This window comes from Budorcas taxicolor, chromosome 4 (genome assembly GCF_023091745.1).
Source record: "Budorcas taxicolor isolate Tak-1 chromosome 4, Takin1.1, whole genome shotgun sequence".
Taxonomy (NCBI): Eukaryota; Metazoa; Chordata; class Mammalia; order Artiodactyla; family Bovidae; genus Budorcas; species Budorcas taxicolor.
Genome location: NC_068913.1, coordinates 17,135,581 through 17,153,097, shown reverse-complemented (window position 1 = coordinate 17,153,097; position 17,517 = coordinate 17,135,581). Strand labels below are relative to the sequence as shown.

Sequence of the window (17,517 nt, the reverse complement as noted above, 5' to 3'; positions counted from 1 at the left end):
ACACAAACACAGAACTGTGCAAAGATATTCATGGCAGCCATAGCCACAGATGTTTGTTGATGAGGAGCTAGTTAAAAAAAAAATGGTACATCTCTATCAGAGATTACATTGTAGATGTTAAGAACAATGATTGATTTGCACTAATTAGGAAAATCTTGGCACATTTGGCAATTACAATTTTTTGTTAGTAAAGTATTGCTAATGTACAGGAAACAAAACAAAACAAACCCAAACTGAAAACATAGATTAAACACACATATACACACATGTACTTATATACATACATACACATACATACAGAAAAGAGTATGTTTTCATTCCCATCTCTACCCCAGATTCTCATCAAAGGTAACTACAGTTGCCCCTTGAACAACATGGGTTTGAACTGGCTGGGTTCACTTTTATGCAGATACTTTTGAATAAAAACACTGGAAAACTTCTTTGGAGATTAGTGACAATTTGAAAAACTTGCAAATGAACCGTGTAGGCTATAAATATTAAAAAACTTAATACAAAGTTATGTAATGAATACATAAATTATAAATACTAGTCTACCCTTAAGGTGAGTGATGCTTAATATAAAATTAATAATATATTAGCTTTCCTACTGTTTCATAACTTTGCTTTCAAAGAACTGCATTACCATATAGGTAGAGTATGCACCCCCCATCTCTCCCCTGCTTATAATTTACGTTTCAGCAATTGTGAACTATTTACGGTTCAATAAACACCTCAATGCAATTAGCTCCTCTATTCCCACTGTCTTTTCCATCTATACAACACACCCTTCCTCTGCTATCCATGCCCTAACCTCTGTAAATCCCATTAAGCCAATGTTTCTTAATCCTGACATAATTGACATTCTGAGCTGGGTAATTCTCTGTTGCGGGGGGTGCCCTGTTCACTGTAAGATATTCAACAGCATCCTAGGCCCTACTCACTAGACATCAGTAGCACTCCCCCTAGTTGTAATTCAAATGTCTTCACATATTGCCAAATGAATGTATAAATATATCTAGATTATATACTAGTCTATGTTCTTACATAGGCAACTAGGTTCAACCTGGCATCCTACTCCCACACTTTTCTCTTGCTCTCCTAGTATTTGGTTTTTGCAGGTTAAAAAGGAACAAACAGAAATTTCAAAAACTGATTACTATCTGCTCCTTGCTGTGTTCTAACTTTGGACTCTCTGCTGTTCCTCAAATACCTGAGCGTCCTTATACTTGCTGCTCTCTGTTGGGAACACAACTCACCCAGATACTCACATGGCTTACTCCCCAACTCCTTAGGGTCTTTACTCCTGGTGGGGGTGGTGGGGGGGGGTGGCGCGTCTTCCTGAGCCACCCTCCTCTTACTGACAGCACCTATTAACATCTAATATATTACATATTTTACTTACTCATCTTGATTATTGTCTCTTTTCTCCAACTTGATCAGTGGCTCTCAAACCTGAGTCTACACCAGAATCACCTGAAAAGCTTGTTAAAAGAATTTCTGAATCAACAAGTCTGCGGAATAGAGCCTAAAAATTTGCATTTCTGACAAGTTCCCAGGTGATGCAGAGGTTCCAGGGACCACAGTTCGAGAACCAAGGTTTTAGAACGTAAGTTCCATGAGGACAGAGATTTTTGCCCACCTAGTCATTGGTTTACCTCTATGACCTGGCACATAGTAGGTACTGAGATAGGTAAATGAATTTAGTCTGTTCTCAGTGCCCTTTCTGATTTGGTCTTCTATACGGTGCCAAAGACTTTCCAGGTGGTACTAGTGGTAAAAGAACTCGCCTGCCAATGCAGGAGATGTTAAGCGACGCCAGTTCAGTCCCTGGCTTGGGAAGATCCCCTGGAGGAGGGCATGGCAACCCACTTCAGTCATCTTGCCTGGAGACTCTCATGGGCAGAGAAGACTAGTGGGCTACAGTCCAAAGGGTCGCAAAGAGTTGGACACGACTGAAGCGACTTCACACACATGCAGCAGGGTGGACTCTAATTCAATACGACTGAAGCCCTTACAGAAAGGGGAGAACACCACATAAGACAGAGGCATACAGGGAGAACGCCATGTGACAACAGAGGCAGAGGTTTGCGTAATGGAACTTCAAGCTAAGGAGTGCCAGGGACACACAAAGCTAAGAGGCACAGGACAGATAAAATTCCCCAGAAGGTAGAGCACGGCCCTGCCAACACCTCGATTTCAGACGTGCAACCTCCAAAACAGTGAAATGATAAAGTTCTGTTGTTTTAAATAACTCCGTGTGTTGTACTTTGTTATAGCAGCCCTAGGACGCTAACACAATGACCAAAAATGCAAATGACTCTATCAAGTTGTATAGAGTTTCAAATCTGCCAATTATCCAACTTGCACCAATTTAAATATTTTAACGTGTAGCTTTCCTTGTGAACTAATTAGACTTCCTGTTTCAGAATCTCCCTAATTTAATACCACCTCTCTCTGCCCTCAACATGTCCCCTCAACGTGCCAGGTAGCTCACACTACAGAGTCTAGATCACTTACTCAGATTTTCTTTTTGGTTTCTTCTACCTTCCTATAGGCTACCCTATTTCATATATAACAGCTTCTTTGCATTTTTTTCTTCAAGGGACGCTTATTTTCACACATTATAGATTTTGGCCTGCATTTTCCTGTAGGACATTCTGAGTTAGCAGTAAAATGAAAATTTAAGTACAAATTCGATAATCATTTAGATTTCAAGGTAAAATGCTAACTTCTCTTTCATGGAAGAATTATGCATCCCTCACCCCCTTATTTAAAAAAGAATTTTGCCACATTCCTTCCACTTTGCTATAGTTTGTATACTAGCCTCTTTACTAAAATCTCAACAAACATTGTAAAAGTAACATGGTTGTATTGGGAAGCTTAAAATTTTAAGTGAATCACAATTAAATTTCAGCATCAAGTTGTCCATTTTCCATTTAATGTTTGTTTATAGGTGTACTGTCACAAGAATTCCAATCAATGATTTCTCCACACTGAGACTCTAAAATCACCATGGTCCATAGAGTGTATAAGTTGTATAACGCAATTTTTATGTTAGTGAGCACAAGTCAATACACAAATAGTAGTACTGCATATACCTAAAAGACACACTTTTCTATTTCTATGACTAGGTGATCATTAATTGATATGTACTCCTAAATGACTTTGTGATATCCTAATAATTTCTGGATACTGAATTTACTCAGAAATACAGACTAGTACAATCAATACCTCCCCAAAAGCATATGTAAGGGAACATCTATCTTTAAATGGGTACTGCCCACAAAATATTTTTAAAATGCTGAACCCAAAGTAAAAAGATACAGAAAAACACAAATTTCAGGGAAATTTAAGAGAAACATCTAATAGTTATCCACTGTAACTAAAAAACCACACACTTTTCCTGTGAAGAATTTTAAGTGAGTCATACTTTCCTTACTAAATCACTGTCTTACTTAACATATGGTAAAAAGAGTTAACTGTTTGGTAGCTTGAAACTTTACATTCAATTAAACTGTACATTAATATACACTAAGGCTGGCAAAAAATGAAATAAATACAATTATGATACACAATACTTAGAACACACATCATGTACATAAGGCTCATTTGACATTTATCTGATAAAAGTGTATAAAAAGTTAGTTTTACCTCCTAAATACTCAGATTCCCACCCTCTAAACTAACACCAGAATTAAATAACTTGAAGTTACCCAGGCAGAGCTATCTATATTCAGTGCCCAATTTCTGGTAAATGAACACATTTCTGTCTGTTTCACATTGGCCTAATTACTTTATTCCATTAAAGTTCTAATTTTTTAACTAAGTTTTAAAACCAGGATGAAACCAATTCATGGTTAGGATAATAGTGTTCTATCTGAAAAGCTCTAAAACGATATACCACAATAACTACAAGGCACTGAGAGAATTAGATAATAAATCCAGTCAACTTTTCCAAGGCCTGTGATGTTTGAATTCCAGTCTTTTGAAAATAATAATAAAGAGAGAGGGTAAGTGCTGGGCAAGAATAAATCCCCACACCTACATTTCGTTCATTTTCTGAGCAGACAATGTACCCAAATTCAAAGCTGTAAAGTCAATTTGTCAGCACCTACTAATCCCATCGCACCTGGCGGGAGAGGAAGGCGGGAAGGAAAACACTCGTCCCGCGTCCTTCACGGAGCAATGCCCCAACACACCTGCCTAGCTTATTCTGTCAGGGGCAGGGGAATTTAAAGAGAACAAATCAGCCAGACAAACCTGATGATCCAGAGAGCTCAGAGGAAGTCCCCCAGCACTTGCGCAAGACTCCGGCTCGCTGGGCGCTGGCGCGACGCGGCAGCCCGGCGGCTCTCCTGGAAGGTGCCCACACCTGAGCGCCCGCAGCTCCGCGGGGGGAGGGCCCGGCGGGGCAGGACCGCTAGGTGGTCCAGCCGCGCGGTCCGGAGCGCAGCCCGCGCCTCACCGTCGCCACCCGACGGCAGGCGGCGCGCGAAGAGGCGAGGGCCACCAGAGAGCGAAAGGGAAGGACCTGCGACTAACAGGAGGTTACATGTCAACAAAATAGCGGCCCGGCGGGCAGGCGGCCCCACTGGCAGTTCGCGGAGACGCCGGGAGCAGGAAGTGCCCCGCGCGTCCCTCAGGAGCCCGCACGTCCCCAGACCCGGCAGCGACTCCGAGACACCTGTTTGGCGGCGCCAGGGGTGGGGTTCCACCCTCCACGCTCCCCCCACATTCACTCTCCCAGAGGGAAGGGCGAGGGGACCCGAGACCTTGGACCCACAGCCTGAGGGCGCCTCCGCCGGCCGTACCTGACATCAGCCTCGGCTCCCTCTCGCCCCTCCAGGGGGGCGGAGAGGGGGACGACACGAGACCGGCGACCTTCGCTCTGCTCGGCAGCCGCAGAAGTGGCTCGTGGCTGCTGGCCGGGGCCGCCCGCTGCCGCCCAGATTATTCCCCGGCAGCGGCGGCGGCGGCGGCGGCGGCGGCGGCCGAGGCGGGCCCAGCGCGCGCTCCCGCCCGCTCGCTCCGCCCCTCCCCGCAGCGCGTTCCGGCCGCGGGCCGCCGACGGCGCAGCCGCCACCCAGGGGTCTCCTAGCGCTGACGTCATCGCCGCCGCACCAGCCCCAGGGAAGGGCGGAGCGAGAGGAGGCAGGGTGGGGCGGGGCTATGGCGACGTGCGGGCGCGGGGATTGGCGGCCGAGCGCACGCCCCGCCCTTGTGCGAAGGGGTCTGGGAAGTCGGATCTTCTATGAGGGGTAGTCGCAGCCCGCTTGCGGCACCTCGGTGGCGGCCTCCACCTTCCTCGCGTTGCTGAAGGGTCTTGCACTAGCTTCCGGACCTTGAGAGGTCCCAAAGCAGGGAAACATCAGGGGCCAGGGCTGCAAATACCCTTGGGACCTTTGTCCAAGAGACAGGCTCTTCCCTTTCAGGAGTCTTATGGCCTCTAGCCTGCTTTTAAACTGTTCTTTTTACCCCTGTTATCCCCTCCTCCCGGCTCTCAACTCAGTACCTCTCTGGCCTTAAGGAGAGGAAACACGCAAGATGAGGTACGCAAACGAGTGTTGGATAACCAGGTATGTGAATGAGCAGGGGCTGAGAACCCAATTAATGCTACCACAAAGCCTCCTGAAGGCACACATGGTCTTTGGTTCTGTGATAACTTCACCACTGCCAGGCAGTGGCCCGAAGTTTCTTCGGAGCTCTCCAAAACCTCACCGTCTCACCTTTAGTTGGCAAAGGGACTTTGTATCAGAAAACTGTTTTGGGATTAGAGAGCGAGGAGCCCTCGAGCGATTGAGGCAGTCCCACAGCAGTCAGGAGGTGGATCAAGTCTGACTTTACTGGTGGTATCTAACAAAGCCTAGTTTGAGGGTGAGAAAACTACCCTGCTTCCTAGGCAGTTCTTAAGTGCCTTGGCCTCTGGGCTGGAATCTTGATTCCCGTCAGCCATTAGCTGTGTAACCTTGGCAAGTTACTTACCACGCTGGAGAGGAATAATAAACAATGTAACTAAAGTATTGTTGTTCCCTTTTATTTGTTTAGATTCATCTTTAGTGTAGTTTACCAGGATATATCATTAATAGATCCGAAAGAATCTTCGGGAAGAACTTTAAAACATCTAGATTCTTATCCAAACCTCTCATTTTTTCAGATGAGAAAACAGGTCAGAAAGGTAAACTGAGAAGCCTGTTTTGGAAGAGAAGTGCAAGTGTGTGATATCCAGGTCAGTGCTCTGTTGGATCCTCACCAACATCTGTTCTCTCTCCCCCAACCTGTATATAATTATTGATCAGCTTCACCCCCTTTGTCTTCCACAGCCACTGTAAGACAGGGAAAAGAGACCCTTCGAGGTCAAAGTGTACCAAATAGAAAGCAAAATAAAACAAAATGCCTCAGGATTCTTATTTTAATTTTATTAAAATTTATAAGGAATAAGAAATAATCTTTTTTCCAGTGAGCAAATATAGGAAACCCTTCCAAGGGTAAGCTCAGCTACAGCATGTCTAAGATAATTTTCTTAGTGGCAAGAGGTATGTTGATAGAACTACCACATCAAATCAGGCCCCTCCTACCCTTCTAGGTTTTATTGGAAATAGCTATTATTTTCATGAAAGCAATGTACACTTATTGAAACAAATATAAAAAAATTTCCAAATGTCATAATTCAGAGATAACAATTTTTTAAAATTCATGTTATATTCCAGACGTCTCTAAGAATAAAAACATATAAAGGTATAGAAATACAATGTATGATAAACTGGATTTTATCATGTACACAGTTCTTTTTTCATGAACAATATATCATGAATAACATCATTTTTAAAAGTTGCCTAGTGTGAAGTGGACATACCATTGTTTATCTAACTGGTATTCTATTGGTTCATTTCTGTTTTTTTCCCCAAATGTTTACTATTTTAAACAACTCTGTGATGAGTTTCTTAATGCATGTACCTTTACACAACTGTACTGCTGTCTTCTTGAATAAATTCCTTGAAGTGACATTAATGTCAACCAATTTTTCTTCATTATTAACTAGAAAAAAAGAAAGCTGTGGTTACTTTGAAAAATATGATTTACATGTGAGATGCAAAATGACCAGATTCTCCCATTTGAAACACAGATTAACCTTGAACAGTATATTTGTCTATCTGGAGTGTTTCAGGAATGTGTGTCAAAGCTCCTTGGAGCAAAGTGATAGACACTGATAGTTGATTAAACCAAAATCCTTTCTCTATTACTTGCAGAACTCTGACTTTTTTTCAGGGCGACTGTGTCCAGTTAAAAATACTTGTTTACTCAGGCTCCTATAAGCCATGGTTTCCCATGTGATCTATCAGCAGAATGAAAGTAGATGTTGCTCATAGAGGCTCAAAGTTTTATGGAAGAAACTGTCTGTTAGCCATTGGACCTATACCTGTCCTTTATCTTACCTGGAACAGTGATATGATGCTAGATATGGAGCAGCCCTGTTTCAACCACAGTAACAAAATAATAGCATAGCCAGAGGGACTGGCTTGTGATTGCTTTGAAGGGTCAGCTTATCAGCCCTGGTCTGCTCACTTCTGGGTTTATTGTTATATAAAGGGGTTTGTTGTTATATGAAGGAAAATAAATCCATTTTCTTTAAGGTTTTTGTTGTTTTTGTTATAAGCACTGAATAAAATTCCTAATTGGCATAAAAAGATAGGAAAAGTCATTATTTATTTAGCACTATAGGTAGAATTTTTTAATAAACAGGGTAAGATGAAAATGGGAACAAAAAATGGAAACAAGCAACAGCAAAAAACCACTCTCTAATAAACTTAGTTTTCCTTTAAATATCCAAATATTACAATTAGATTAACAACTCTTTAGTAATAATTAGGTTAAATTCTATAAATTATATTTATATAATAATGTATAGATTAAATGGACTTCCTTGGTGGCTCAGACGGTAAAAGCATCTGCCTACAATGTGGGAGACCTGGATTCGATCCCTGGGTCGGGAAGATCCTCTGGAGAAGGAAATGGCAACCCACTCCTGTACTTTTGCCTGAAAAGTCCCATGGACGGAGGATCGTGGTAGGCTACAATCCATGGGGTCGCAGAGAGTTGGACATGATTGAGCAACTAAACTTCTAAAACTATAAATTATTTAGAATTTAATATAAATTGAATTTAATTATAAATTAAAACTACTGGTATAGTAGTTTTAAAATATGTTCACAAGTTCTTTGATACTTCTTCTTTCAAAAATTGAGCTTAATTCCCCTCACCTAGCATTTGGACTGTACTTAGTGACTTGTTCTCATAAAGAGAATGTAGAAACGTTGTGATGTGACTTCGAAGTGGAGACTATATATGTGCCAGCTTTCTTCTTGCTCTCTCTGGGATTGCTCACTGGGGAAAGGTAATTGTCATGTCGTAAGGACACTCAGCAACTTAGAGAGAGGCCCATGTTGTGAATAACTAAGGCTTCCAGCCAACAGTCAGTGAGGAACTGAGAGCTCCTGAAAACAACCATGTGAGTGAATTTGGATTCAGATCCTTCAGCCTAGCCAAGCCTTCAGATAACTGCATCCCTTGTCAGTATCTTTGTTGTACCCGACGAGAGTCCATGAGCCAGAATCACTCAGTTTAGCCACTCCCAAATTCAAGTCTGCAGGAACTGTAAAATAATAAATGTTTGTTGTTATAAGCCATGTGCAGCAAAAGTAACTCCTAAAAAGCTGGATATAGTGGAGCCTACCTAGCACAATCTAGGTATTTGATTATTTGTTGTTTTGAATGAATAAACAACTGAATGAAGTACAATATAGTATCTTTTTCACTTAAAGGGTAACATACCATGCTTGTATTATTTTTGACCCCGACACCTGTATTGTGTAAGGTTTTTCTGACATGATCATAGGAAGATGAGTTGTGAATCTTATTGAAATCTGAACAATGACAGTCCTGGAAGAAACATATAATGAATAGTGCAGTGGAACCCTTGAGATGTGAATGATGCTCTCGTTTTTTTGTTTTTGTTTTTTTTTACTTTTATTTGCATTTATTTTTTGTAGCATTTGTTCCTGGGCCATAAGTTTTTGTTTCTTTACTTTCTTCTGGGATATCTTTTTCTTCTGTGCAACCTTCTCTTCTGGTTTAGGAACAATCTGTTCTTTTTCAGTAAGGATCTCAGTTTTATCAGTAATTAGCTGAGTAGCAAGTTATCAAAGCCCTCTAAATCTCAATTTTCCCTATTGCTAATTTGGAGAAAGTAATTCTGACTGTCCTCAAAAGGTAGTCAGTGGGATTATATGTGACGGGGATTATATCATTCTTTTAATTGCATTAGATTCATAAGTTAAATATTTTAGGCGTGTGTACCATGAAAACTTTTCTTTTAAGAAGTGATAACAAATAACTGATTTTACTGATGGCTCAGATGGTAAAGAATCCACCTGCAGTGCAGGAGATGGCATTTCAATCCCTGGGTCAGGAAGATCCCTGGAGAAGGGAATGACTACCCACTCCAGTGTTCTTGCCTGGTGAATTCCATGGACAGAGGAGCCTGGCAGGCTACAGTCCATGGGGTCACAAAGTGTTGGACACAACTGAGTGACTAACACTTTGTAAAATATTAGTATTGTTCATAGTAAGAAGTTAGGATTTAAGAGTATAGCAGGATGGTAAGGTATTATATGTCAGATCTCATTTTATTACCTTGTTGAAATTTTATTGCATGGTAAAAAGAATACATAATTATGACTGGCTCCTTTCTTTTTTCAAGAATTAATTTGTAATTGTGGCTGGGTGTGTGTCCCTCTTTATGGTAACAGTGGTAGTTAAACATACTTAGTAATAAACATACATTTAACCAATAATTTAGTTTGAGCCTAAGCTTTTATTCTAGAGCAAAATTGTACCCAACAGCAAGAAAATAAATAGTAGAAAACATGTCTTTCTCTTTCAGAGAGGAGGCCTTGGGCACAAAAGGGAAAGCATTATATAATGGAACATCAGAGGCAGAGATTACGCAATTACAGACAGTGCACAATTTGGTGGTGTGGCTAAGTCCAGAGGTAAATATATGAGGATGAGTAAGACAAGACTTAAGTGTAAGATTCAAGTCTTGATAATGTAATGGGTGAACTGTCCAAACTTCCAGGTTTTGTTGTGTTTTCTGCTATTCAGCTATAACTTTAAATTAGGTGAAACTACAGACTCAACTGGATATCAGATATGTGGTTGTAGATGACCCTAACTACCTACCATCTTTATTAACCTGAATAGGAAGAAGAACCCAAGAAAAAAGAGACAGAGCTTCCTTCTCTGGAGACAGCATGCTTCTCATTTCGTTAAAAATTCCTGCTAGGATACAGTATTTTCATTCTGTGGAACCCAAGAGAGCATTTTCCAAACAGTTTTTATTCCTTGCAGCTACATGTGCACAAAATCAACCAAGATTTTGAGACAGTTGGAAAGGCTAGTGTTATTTTCTGAATTGACTGACATGTGAAGGAGATAAAGGTGGAGAACAAAGGAGGAGATAAGGAAAAAAGGAAAGTCTAGGAAATACTTGTAACCTCAAGGAAAGAGGACTCAGCATGACTCACAAGTTATTAGCTTGAAAGCAGAGTCTGCCACGTGTGCACTGAGGAACCAGAGAAATAGTCTCAGCTTAGAAGGTTGGGCTCCCTGGGGTTATCCTGTGTTGCGCTAGTTCCCTGGAATAAGCATCAGAATATGCCTTAATGATTTTCCCTGGTGGCTCAACAAAAGCAGAAAACATTTGTTGTGAATGAAGTAGGTGATGCTTTAAAATCCCTAAGCAGTACATTATTTATAAATGTGTTCATTACCTCTGTTAGTGTAAAAAACGGACAAATTTTAGCTATGTAAAGTGGCACAATTTTTTTCTTCTTTCTCTTAAGTTGTATTTAAAGGTTTTTAGATCTAGGAATGGGTTGGATAGATACTTTGTTGGGTTTCTGTCCATCATCCACTGAGAAGAACTCTCTTCCTTTTCCTCCAAGTCCCATTTAGAGGTTTGGTCTCTCTAACCATGTATATATATGTACTATAGGACCCTTGTCCCTTCTTGATTGGATAGAGTTTGATCCTTGAAGGAATCTGACTCAATCAGATCCTTTCCTCTGAGGATTTGGAATTGGAAGAGAAGTTTTAGTTGCTCTCTATTGAACGCTGAAACTGTAACACAAACGGGGGCTTGTAACCCAAACATGTGAACCCAAGGTAAGGGGAACCTATTATAGACGGAGAGGGAAATGAAGCAGACTGTCTGAGAAACGACCCTGAGCTTTGGTGCTGTCACAGAGACAGAGGAAGAAAGGGAAGAGAGTAATTTTCTAGCTTCTCACAGATTTCCCATGACCTCCATCCCACTAACGGCCCAATTCCTCTTGAGATCCAAGAATCCCTACATTGTATTCTTACATTAAGTTACACTTTTTTGTTGTTAAGTTAGTTTGAGTGGATAATTTTTCCATTCTTTAAAACACATTTCATTGCTTCATTTAAGAGTGATCTGAATCATTCTTTTCATTTATAAGTAAAAAGCCTTTTGAAAGCTTTGGCCTGAGGAAAACATAAATCTTTGAAAAGCATGCAAAATTTCAGTCTTTTGAATGAAAAGAGCAAAGTGGCAGAGTAGGAAGCTTCCTCTCCCATTCTTCCACAGAAACATTGAAAACTAAGCAGAAACCATCAGTTTTGTGACAACTCTAGAAAACAGTTGAACGCTTACAGCCACCACATGAGCACTGAATCAAGAAAGAGGCACTTCAAAATAACAGGAAGGTTTTGTAGTGAGTTATTTGTCCTTCCACTACCATGGCCCCTTCATGTGTGTGCACGCACGCAGTCCTGTCCGACTCTTCTCGACCCCGTGGACTGTAGCCCGCCAGGCTCCTCTGTCCATGAGGGTTTCCAGGCAAGAGTCCTGGAGTGGGTTGCCATTTCCTCCTCCAGGGGATCTTCCTGACTCAGGGATCGAACCCGCATCTCTTGCGTCTCCTGTACGGTCAGGTGGATTCTTTGCCATTGCACCACCTGGGAATCCCATGGTACAGGTTAAGTGAAGTAATAACGGCGAGACTGTCATCCAGGATGCTAGTACCTTTGTAAGAAAACGGGACTCCAAAGCTGTCTGTCTGTCTCCTCATCATGTGAGGACACAGTGAGAAGACAAGCTGAATGGACAGGAACCTTGATTTTGGACTTTCCAGCCTCCAGAACTATGAGAAGTTTCTGTTATCTAAGGCATCCAGGCTGTGGTATTTTGTTATAGCAGCCCAAGCAGAGTAATACAGGGAGCAGCCTAGAGGACGATGCTCAGTGTTCCACTCAGAACTCAGGAGAAAGCTTGAAAATACTGCAAGCCAAATGAAAAATCTTCAGGCACTTCAGGCAGAAATTATTGTTGAAACATATAGTAGGCTGGCTAAGGCAAAAACTGGGGAGAGTTTCTTTGGGAAATTAGGACATTGAAAAGCAACTATGGGGACTCCTCTGGTGATCCAGGGGCTAAGGCTCCTCATTCCCAATGCAGGGGACTCGGGTTGGATCTCTGGTCAGGGAACTAAATCCCACATACTGCAACCAAGATTAAAGATCCTACATGCTGTAACTAAGACCCAGCACAGCCAAATAAATAAAAATAAATATTTTTTTAAATGTTTTAAAAATAAAAGCAACTTTGTAAATGGGGGAATTTAGAAAACCATGTATGTGCCCAGGATAAGACACATGCTCAAAAAACACTTGAGAGGACCCTCAGCTTTTTCTTGGGCTGATCCTTTGGCACAGTGCAAGCCTGGCAAGTTGAAGATCAGTGCCAATTTGCCAAGACTTGGAGGTTCCCAGCAAAACATTAGCTGAACACAATCTAAGAAACAGACTTCAATGACCACATTGACAAAGAATATAGTCTTTGCAGTAATAGTTTGGGATCAGCATTGAATAATCTGACTGCTACAGCCTTTCAGCAACCAAAAAGTAGCAAGCCTTGTGAAAAGGAGAGAACCTTACTTCCAAGTACATACTGTGAGTGAGTGAAAGTTGCTCAGTTGTATCCAACTCTCTGTGACCCCCTGAACTGTAGCCTGCCAGGCTCCTCTGACTGTGGAATTCTCCAGGCAGGAATACTGGAGTGGGTAGCCGTTGCCTTCTCCGAGGGATCTTCCCAACCCAGGGATTGAACCCAGCTCTCCTGCATTGCAGGCAGATTCCTTACCCTCTAGCCACCAGGGAAGTCCCAAGTACATACTACAATAGTAAAATTTCCTGTTTTCATTTTTAGAAAAATCAAAAAGCATACAAAGAAACAGGAAAGTATGGCTATTTCTAAGGAATGAAATAAATTGGTAGAAAGACTGAAGGCAGGAGGAGAAGGGAACGACAGAGGATGAGATGGTTGGATGGCATCACCCACTTGATGGACATGAGTTTGAGCAAGCTCTGGGTGTTTGTGACGGACAGGGAAGCCTGGTGTTCTGCAGTCCATGGGGTCGCAAAGGGTCAGACATGACTGAGTGACTGAACTGAACTGATCTCTGAGGAAGTCCAGACATTGAAATTACTGGACAGAGATTTTAAAACCACTGTCCTGAAACATGCTCAAAGAACTAATAGAAAACATAGACAAAGAACTAAAGGGATAAATTGAGTGGAATTACATAAAACTTTTGGCCACCTCATGCGAAGAGTTGACTCATTGGAAAAGACTCTGATGCTGGGAGGGATTGGGGGCAGGAGGAGAAGGGGATAACGGAGGATGAGATAGCTGGATGGCATCACCGACTCAATGGACGTGAGTTTGAGTGAACTCTGGGAGTTGGTGATGGACAGGGAGGCCTGGCGTGCTGTGATTCATGGGGTCGCAAAGAGTCAGACACGACTGAGCGACTGAACTGAACTGAAGCAGGATAAAAATAATCAAGTTTCCTAGATGCCTACTTCTATCCCAAATAATCCCAGCAAAGTAGATCAAAGTCTTTCCAATTTTTATTTTGGTATAATTTCAGATTTTACAAAGTTGCAAGAATAGTACAAAGAATCCTCATACAACTTTTCCCTTGATTATTGTTTTAAAATTTTAACCACTCACGTGAACTGTTTTCTTATTTTTCTGCCTCCAGAATTTAGGCTAATAGTGGCTTAACGTAAATACTAAACTTGATATGGTAATAAATATAACAATAATAGCAATTCCAAAAATTACTTGCTGAACCTGATACATGCCAGACAACAAGTGTTGAACTTGCACCCTCACATACTCCTAACCCTATAACTCAGGCACTATTATTATCTTAATTTAATAGATGAAGATACTGAGACACAGGGAGTTTTAGGATCTTGCCCACGGTCACAAATAAAAATCTTCTGGTGTTGAATGCAAATGAAACCATTCAGATTCCTCGACCGTACCTACATTTTGCCTAGCTTTTAACGCTGATCTTTTAAATGAGGTGTCAGCAAACTATACCTTTGGACTAAATCCAGCCCATAGAAGATCTTTATTTGGTCCCAGATCTGCTTATACAAGGGTTGCCCATCCTCTTACACAGATGAGTAGGCACAACCTGGTCTCTCTATCCTAACCCGGCTGCTGTGTTTCAGATATCTGGTCATTTTTTTCTAACTGATTACTGTGATTTCTTGTCCTGCTCACAGAAAAGCAGCAGCCTAACTAAGTTGTAACTCCTTAGACACTGTTTGGCCCTTCTAGTGAATGTCTCTAGTCTAAAGGAAATACCTAAGTGCCCAATAAAGTTGACAGGCAAGGTTAATCCTCACCAAGCTGGGGCATTCCTGGGGCGTTTTATGGTGACGCACTCTAGACGTCTTAAATAATAAAAGCAACACTGTGCGTGTGATCAAAGGCAGCACACCTGAGGTGGGCAAAGTGTGCATTGCTCTGGTCTTCCTTCAGGACTGAAAGGATTATTCCCCCGGCTATTTGGAGTGCTGCCAACAGACAGCCGTCAGGTGTCAGCCCTCTCAGAGAATTGCCTCAGATGCAGCTACCTGCCTCAAGTCAAGATCATGCCTTCTTTCAGGGCACCCACATCCAGTGACTGATTAGCATAGGCGTATAGAAACCCAGCCTCCCAACCTCAACAAATAATGTTGTCTAGAGCCATTCTGTCATCAGAGTTCCCCACCGGATTGACTAAGGCCTCTGTTAAGACTGCGTCATGGTATAGTTTCTCCTTCTGTCCAGTCTTACTTCTTTTTCTTTCATTTCACAGGCACTGACCTCAAAAGCACTCCCTGATAAGCTATGTATGTTATCATTACTGGGGAACTCAGCCTATGATGAAACCTAAAGCAAGAGGAGAGCTTTTTCTCAACCCTCTAGAAATCCAAGCTTCTTTTTAAATGTCTCTGGTCCATAGATAATACAATTGTGAGTGACTTCTGTTTACCTGGAGTCACCTCTTCAAGCATTAACCTTGGTGCTCCACATGAGAAATGAGGAGAAACAGAGCCAACGAGCCAGTGCTGTCAGTGATCTCAGATGAACCCATAACCGTTTCACCATGCTGTTCAGTGTGATTTGGACAATTACTGAAGCTTTTGGGTTGTTTATATTTCATCAGAGGTAGAATTCTGAAAGACTTTCAGTATGCCAGGCTTCTTTATAACTGTCTTTGCCTTAGGGTAAACATCAAGGTATTTGCATACATCTTTTTTTGGGGGGGGGGGGGTATAGCTGATTTTCAATGTTGTATTAATTCAGGTGTACCGAGAAATAAATCTGTTATACATAACACACTCCAGTGTTCTGGTCTGGGAAATCCCGTGGGCAGAGGAGCTTGGTGGTCTGCAGCCCATGGGGTCACAAGAGTCAGACATGACTTAGCAACTAAACCACCATCACTATATACACACACATACATGTATATGTTCAACACACATATCCACTCTTCCCATAGAGGCCATTAAAGCGTATTGAGTTCCCTGTGCTACACAATAGGTCCTTATTATCTATTTCGTAGATATTAATAGGAGCGCATGTCAGTCCCAATCTTCCAATTTAACCTCCCCATATCCCCCAGTAACCATAAGTTCATTTTCTTCATCTGTGACTCTATTTCTGTTTCGTAGCTGAGTTCATTTGTAGCCTCTTTTTAAATTCTACATGTACGTGATAGCATATGACATTTGTCTTTCTCTGACTTCACTCAGTATGACAGTATGACGGTCTCTAGGTTCATCCATGTTGCTGCAGATGGCATTATTTCTTTTTTTATGGAGGAGCACTGTTCCATTGTGTATGTGTTCTGCATCTTCTTTAGCTATTCCTGTCAGTAGACATGAAGGTTGCTTCCATGCCCCGACTGTTGTGAATAGTGCTTCAGTGAGAATAGGGATTGTGCACATCTTTTAAGGAAACTTGAAAAATCACATATTAGAGTAAGTATGGAAAGTATTCATGTTTTCCTGTTTTTCTGGTATCTTTTGAAAAATGTTTCCTTAGTAATACAACCTGATAGATACTGAGTGCTAAATTGCTCAGTTGTGTCAGACTCTGAGACCCTATGGACTGTAGCCCACCAGGCTCCTTGTCCGTGGGATTCTCCAGGCAAGAATACTGGAGTGGGTTGCCATGCTCTTTTCCAAGGGATCTTCCTGACCCACAGATTGAACCTGCATCTCTTACGCCTACTGCATTGACAAGTGGGTTCTTTACCACTAGTGCTACCTGGGAAGCCCCATGATAGATACTGGAGATTAGGTAAAAGGTGCTTTAATCCTGGCTATGAGACTTAACAGCTGCTTTCTGAGCCTCATGATCCTCCACTGTAAAAGGGAAACAATGATGCCCATTTTTTAGAGTTCAGTTCAGTTCAGTTACTCAGTCGTGTGTGACTCTTTGCGACCCCATGAATCGCAGCACGCCAGGCCTCCCTGTCCATCACCAACTCCCGGAGTTCACTCAGACTCACGTCCTTCGAGTCCGTGATGCCATCCAGCCATCTCATCCTCCGTCATCCCCTTCTGCTCCTGCCCCCAGTCCCTCCCAGCATCAGAGTCTTTTCCAATGAGTCAACTCTTCACATGAGGTGGCCAAAGTACTGGACTTTCAGCTTCAGCATCATTCCTTCCAAAGAAATCCCAGGGCTGATCTCCTTCATAATGGACTGGTTGGATCTCCTTGCAGTCCAAGGGACTCTCAAGAGTCTTCTCCAACACCACAGTTCAAAAGCATCAATTCTTCGGCACTCAGCCTTCGTCACAGTCCAACTCTCACATCCATACATGACCGCAGGAAAAACCATAGTCTTGACTAGACAGACCTTAGTTGGCAAAGTAATGTCTCTGCTTTTGAATATGCTGTCTAGGTTGGTCATAACTTTTCTTCCAAGGAGCCAGCGTCTTTTAATTTCATGGCTGCAGTCACCATCTGCAGTGATTTTGGAGCCCCCAGAAATAAAGTCTGACACTGTTTCCACTGTTTCCCCATCTATTTCCCATGAAGTGATGGGACTGGATGCCATGATCTTCGTTTTCTGAATGTTGAGC

The 17,517-nt window shown here is 42.0% G+C and overlaps 1 long non-coding RNA gene across 1 annotated transcript; it reads left to right on the top strand.

Annotated features, from left to right (window-relative positions):
• The first annotated feature begins 5,266 nt into the window (after positions 1-5,266).
• LOC128046558 (uncharacterized) lies at positions 5,267-15,461 on the top strand. Its single transcript, XR_008199268.1, has 3 exons — positions 5,267-5,576; positions 6,155-6,226; positions 15,240-15,461. It is a non-coding gene; the product is annotated as an uncharacterized LOC128046558 (long non-coding RNA).
• The last annotated feature ends 2,056 nt before the right edge of the window (positions 15,462-17,517 follow it).